Source organism: Pristis pectinata, chromosome 23 (assembly GCF_009764475.1).
Source record: "Pristis pectinata isolate sPriPec2 chromosome 23, sPriPec2.1.pri, whole genome shotgun sequence".
Classification (NCBI taxonomy): Eukaryota; Metazoa; Chordata; class Chondrichthyes; order Rhinopristiformes; family Pristidae; genus Pristis; species Pristis pectinata.
Window position 1 is genome coordinate 34,699,838 of NC_067427.1, and position 6,611 is coordinate 34,706,448.

The 6,611-nt window shown below is 43.2% G+C and overlaps 1 pseudogene; it reads right to left on the reverse strand.

The window, feature by feature from the left end:
- Positions 1 to 604: 604 nt before the first annotated feature.
- LOC127582317 (histone H2B 1/2-like) lies at positions 605 to 1,064 on the reverse strand (annotated as a pseudogene).
- Between the last annotated feature and the right edge of the window lie 5,547 nt (positions 1,065 to 6,611).

The window sequence follows — 6,611 nt, forward strand, 5'->3', positions numbered from 1 at the left end:
ATTATAAGTTTGTATGTTGACTTTATCTCCTTAATTTCCCCGTCATTGAGTCCCCACATATTGACACGGCACTGAAATTGTAAATAATATTCCGAGAGATTCTGGGAAGTTAATTCTCTGATTTCTTTCAGTTGGCAAACGATCGGAACTAAGAGCGGTTCTCAGCTTCTGTTAGCGGCCGGTCATTGTGTGAACATTATCGGGTTATGGACGGGTCGCTCTCTACAATCTGCGGCGCAGTCGAGCCTGCAGCTTAAAAAGTTGTTCTGTGAAACAACCGTGCAACTACTGCGGTCTCGAAAAGAAACCTGATGCAGAGTAGTTACAGAGAATGGGACAGAAGTTAATGAACCGCACTCCCTGTGGTAATTAAGCCATTAACAGTAATTGTCCACTCTGATTACAATGAACGACGGAGGTAAACCTACCGGGAGGAAGGCGGTAAAGGTTCCGTGTCAGTACAGTGGTAACGGATGTTACAGTCACCTAGCAACAGAACCGCAAATTCTGATTAACACGAATAGAATTAGAATTCGCTACCTTAAAAGAAATCACCAAAAATAATTCTGCGGCAATTTAATGTCTACATATTCGTATAACTCTTTCAATGGAAACTGTGGGTGGCTCTTAAAAGAGCCGTTGCGTTTTCGGTTTGGTTTGTCAGCACTCTGTGCAGCTTCACGGAACTGGTGTACTTGGTCACCACCACAGCCGTGTACTTCCGACACGGCGTGCTTGGCCAGCTCCCCAGGAGGCAGCAGGCGCACGGCCGTCTGGATCTCCCGGGAGCTGATGGTCGACCGCTTGTTGTAATGGGCCAGGCGGAAAGCCTCGCCCGCGATGCGCTCAAAAATATCGTTCATGAACGAGTTCATGATGCTCATGGGCTTGGAGGAGATGCCGGTGTCGGGGTGAACCTGCTTCATCACTTTGTAGATGTAGATGTAGATGGAGTAACTCTCCTTTCTCAGCCTCCTGCGCTTCTCGCCCACCCTGCCTGCAGGTTTGGGTAAGGCTTTCTTGGCACCCTTCTTGGGAGCAGATTTTGCCGGCTCAGGCATTTCCTCAATCGGTCTCAAACCCAAAAGTAACCAGAACCCACTCGGAGCGCGGATTAAATCGGAAGCCTCCCCGCCCTATGCTAATGAGGGATGCGGAGCCGAGCGTTTCCATTAGCTGTTTGGAGAGACGAATCACCCATCGGATTTATTCCGACGAATTTTATGATTGGATATCTGCGGGAACAAATCACAAGGTCGAGCTCCACCAATCAGAAGCCGCTGCCACTGCCCAGTGTTGGGTCCGGGTAACACTGCGGACTGGCAACTGGCGCCAGTCTGGGGCAGTTGTCGCTGCCGGTTAATGCGGCAGCAAGGTCGGAAGGGCCGGGGGAATTAACAAGGGAAATGAAAAATACAAAAGCAGATGGAATAAAGAAAAACATAATCACATAAAGTGAAAAGAGAGGGAACTCGAACATGTTTATTTCATGAACAAGGGCAGCAGGGACCCGAAGCAGAGAGATGTCCCGTGAGGCCCATTTCTGTGTGAAGCTCAAAGTTAAAGTCGAATTTATTGTCATCTGCACAAGTCCATGTGTGCTCAGGTGCAATGAAAAACTTACTTGCGGCAGCATCACAGGCACAGAGCATCAGAGATACAACATCGGCAAGAAAAACATAAACAAAACATTAAGTATACAAAATTACACAAGAAAGATCACAATTAGAACAAACAAAATCAAAGACCATTGTAGTGAAAAGTGACACTGAGGTAGAGATCAGGGTTGTGTAAGTTATTTCAAGAACAAAATGATTGAAGGGATGTAGCTGCTCTTGAACCTGGTGGTTTGGGACTTCAGGCTTTTGTACCTCCTGCTCGATTGTAGCTGCTACTTGTCCACTCTAATACGAGGAAGGAAATCACCGAGTAATTACAGATCTGGAAGTACAACTTGTGTGGTGGGGAAAATATGGAAATCCATTCTAAGGGAGAGTGTAAACTCCATTTAGAAAGCCAGAGATGAAACAGAGTCGGGTAACAGGTGAATTTACTGAGGTGGTAACGTGGAGGTCGCAGCAATACCTTTGAGAGGTTCCACAAACCAGGCTGGTCAAAAAATTCTATATCTGCCAACCACTGGTACAGTGTGAGGTTCGTTCTTGACCTGTCAGTGTCTAGTGCAGTGTAAGGTTGGTTCGGTACTTGCCAGTGTCTGCAACAGTGTGAGAGTGTGGGGTTTATTCTGTACCTGTCAGTTTCTCATACTGGGTAAGAGAGAAAGGTTAATTCACTTTCATTCTTGCAGCTGAATACTTGGATTAATTCTATATACTGTTTTGAACAATGTTACACAAACTGTATATTACTGTCTCAGTGACAATGCTGCTGGTTGCATTGAATTAATCTAAACACATTTTGGAGCAGTGCATCCACAGATATTCAATCCAACACTGGTCTTGGGACAAATAATGTCACTTTCCTCGAGACCCTGCGTGGGAGGTTTGAACTGGTCTGTGTTGTGTTGCAACATTTTGGCGAATGGAATGGAGACGGTTATTCTGCCTGTAGATGTGTGACCAGTGGTCATCCACCGGAATCAGTGCTGGGACCTCGGTTTGATCAGAGAAAAATGCACGTGGGCTGATTAGCTTGCAGTCGACACAATCGTTGGTGCAGTTGTGGATGGTGAGGAAGGTTGTGAAAAGGAAACAGCAGGATATCGATCAGTTGGAAATATGAGCAGAGAAATGAAAGATAGAGCTTAATCTGGACAAATGTGAGTTCACTTTGGGAGGTCAAATTTTGGAGGAAAGTGCACAGTAAATGGCAGCACCCTTTGGAGCATTGATGTACTGAGGGATCTTGGGATGCAAGTCCAGAACTCCCTGTAAGTGGCAACACAAAGAGACAGGGTGGTACATTCGGTGTCCGGTACACTTGCCTTCATCTGTCGGGGAATTGAATATAAAACTTGGGCAGTCATGTTGCAGCTGTAGAAAACTTTGGTTCAACCACATTTGGACAACTGGGTGCAGTTTTGTTTGCCACATTACAAGAAGGATGGAAAGGTGCTGCAGAGCTTCATCAATGTGTTGCTGGAATTAGAGAGGATTAGCTGCAAGGAAAATTTGGATAAACTTGGATGGTTTTCTCTGGAGGATGAGGGGTGAGCTGAGGAAGTATATAAAATGAAGAGTGACACAGACTGTGTGAACAGGCAGAGCCTTGTTCCTCGGGAGGGAATATCAAACACTGCTGGGCAGAGATTTAAGGTGGGGGGGTGGGGAAGGTTGAAAGGAGATGTAGGAGGCAAGCTTTATTTCACACAGGGAGGGGTCGGTGCCTGGAACATGCGGCCAGTGGAGGTGGTGGAAGCACTTCCCCATGAACAGGCAGTGGATGGAGGGACACAGACCAGGTGCTGGCAAATGTGCAGTCTGCATTGTCATCATTGTCGGCACAGGCAGAGTGGGCTGAAGGGCCTGTTCCTGGGGGTGTTTGCAGCTACTGCAGCTAATGAGGAACGCTGAGCTTCTATTGATGGGGGAACTGAGTACAAATGTGGGTAGGTTGTGCCTCATCGATGTAGGGTAGTGGTGTCACAAACCAGCAACAAAAGAAACACACTGAGCATGATTCAGTGTTAAAAACTATTTTATTAATCACTACTTATGATAATACGTAAAATAAAAGTTAAAAAAAAATTAGTATGTTAGAATTCAAAAATGTTAAACCTCGAACGTTAACCCCTAAAACTAAACTCTTCGTGTGTGTGTGTGTGTATGTGTGTGTGACAAAGTCCAAAACTCCCAGTTCCTGAATGGTTCTTAAAGTTCAGTTCCGCAAGCCATAAGGTGAAACATGAGCAAGGGCTTCTTCAACAACCACCGTTGTCTGAAGATAAGATGTAGATGTAGAAAAACATAGAGAGAGTAAATACGAAATCCAAATGTTCCACGATGGAACCCAAACGACACTTCAGTGTTTACTCGGTAGTGACTTCCTCACCCCGAAAAGCATCCGAACCGTGGTCGTCCACACACAAATACCTGTTTCCTTCTACAGGTCAGCAACAAAGTGAACTCCACCGGATTACTTCCAACTTCCATACATGGATTTCAGTGGCAAACACAGTTATTGTTTCTCATCCATCGATAGAGAAAACAAGCAGGCTGGTGTCTCTCTCCCTTCTCTCTCTCTCTCTCTCTCCTTCTTCTGCCTTCTTCAACAACGTCATTACGTCCTTTATCTTCTATTGACGTAAGCACGCCCCACACACACATACACACACACTCTCTATCTTAAAGGGACTTTCACTGAGTCCATAACACCTCCCACCTAAAAAAAAAATTTCCCAAGAAAATTTTAACCGCGCATAGAGTTCGTAATGTTAATAATTATCACGCTACACAACTACAGACTATCAGATTAGTACAGATACATGTTTCCCATTTAACATCGGGAAAGACAATCAGCAATCACATTATCTTTGCCTTTAATGTGAGTTATCAGGAGATCAAACTCTTGCAAAATTAAACTCCAGTTTAACAGCCTTCTGTTCTTGTTTTTGACTCGGCTCAGAAACACCAATGGGTTATGATCTGTATACACAGTCAATGGTTTCTGAGCGGTGCAAACATATACACTGAAATGTTGCAAGGCTAAAACAAGCAACAGTAATTCTTTCTCTATGGTGGAATAATTCTTTTGATGCTCATTAAATTTCTTTGAAAAGTAAGCTACAGGATGGTCAATATCATCAAGGTCACCCTTCTGCAACAACACAGCTCCTGCAGCTTCATCACTGGCATCTACTGCTAATGAAAATGGCTTTTCAAAGTCAGGTGTTTTGAGCACAGGATGGCAGCATAAAATGGCTTTCAGTTTCTCAAATGCTTCTTGACAAGAATCTGTCCAAACAAACTTTACTCCCTTCTTCAGAAGATTAGTTAGGGGAAGAGCAATATCAGCAAAATTTTTACAAAATTTTCGGTAATATCCAACCATTCCCAAAAATCTTCTAACAGTCCTCGTACCTGTGGGAATAGGGAACTCAGATATTGCTTGAACTTTTGCCTGAACAGGAGCTTGCTTGCCTTGACCTACAACATAACCAAGATACGTCACAGTGGCATGGCCAAATTCACTTTTAGCCAAGTTAACTGTAAGGTTAGCCTTGGAAAGTCTTTCAAACAACCTTTCTAACACAGAGATGTGATCCTCCCATGTATCATTCCCAGTCACTAAGTCGTCAATGTAGGCATCTGTATGTTTTAACCCATGAATCACTGAATTAATCATTCTTTGAAATGTTGCCAGAGCATTTTTCATTCCAAATGGCAAAACATTGTATTCATACAATCCAGAAGGGGTTACAAAGGCTGAAATTTCCCTTCCTCTATCTGTTAATGGAACACACCAGTACCCTTTTAATAGGTCAATCTTTGTAAGAAATTTTGCCTTTCCCACTCTGTCTATGCAATCATCCACCCTAGGAATAGGGTAAGCATCTGACTTTGTTACAGCATTCACTTTCCTGTAATCTGTGCAAAATCTAACAGTTCCATCAGGTTTAGGTACAATAACACAGGGCGAACTCCAATTTGAACTAGAATGTCTAATAATATCATTTTCCAACATGTATTTTATTTCCTGATCAACAAGTTTACTTTTTTCCACATTCATTCGATATGGGTGTTGTTTGATTGGTTTTGCATCCCCAACATCAACATCATGGGTAATTATCGATGTTCTGTTTGGAACATCTGGGAACAGATTTTTAAATTTTAAAATTAATTCTCTCATCTGTTGTTTTTGTGAAACTTGTAAATGGTCCAACTTCGTTTCAAGGTTCTCCAGGATATTTTGGTTTTTTAGTTTCGATGGAACAATATTTGGTCTAAATTGGCCTTCCTCAACATCAACATCAGGCATTCTAGAAACAACCTTTACATCATCCACCAAGGCCACAACTGAATCCCTCTCATAATAAGGTTTTAGCATGTTTACATGACAGAGTTGTGTTTTCTTGCGTCTATCTGGTGTTTTGATTATATATGTTAGATCAGTCACTCGAGATTCAATAACATAGGGTCCAGAAAAACGAGCTTGCAAGGGATTATTTTGGCTAGGGAAAAATACCAACACCTTTTGCCCCACTGCGAATGTCCTAGGCCGAGCACGTCTATCAAAATATGTCTTCATTCTTATCTGGCTTGTTTTCAGATTCTCTCTCGCTAGCTGGCAGACTCTCTCCAACCGAGTTTTAAATTTTTGGACATGGGGAGGTCTCCATTTCCTCCTTAACACTCCATTTTTGACATAGTACCCAGTTGGCACCTTTTCAATCTCCTCACATGAGAGTGCTTTTTCTTTCAATTCTGTCAATTCAGGGTCCTTTGTCTGTTCCACCATAAAATCCTTCCTTGACAAAGACAAATCTTTAAATTCAGGCTCACTATAAGGATGTTGATCCTCCAGTGAAGACAGAAAAGTCTCAGATAAGGCATCATAATTTTCTTCCTGTTTAGGACTGTCACAAGGAACCACATCAGACTGCACCGGACTGTCTGTCTTGGCTAATTCTCTAGCTCTAGCTCGAGTCACCG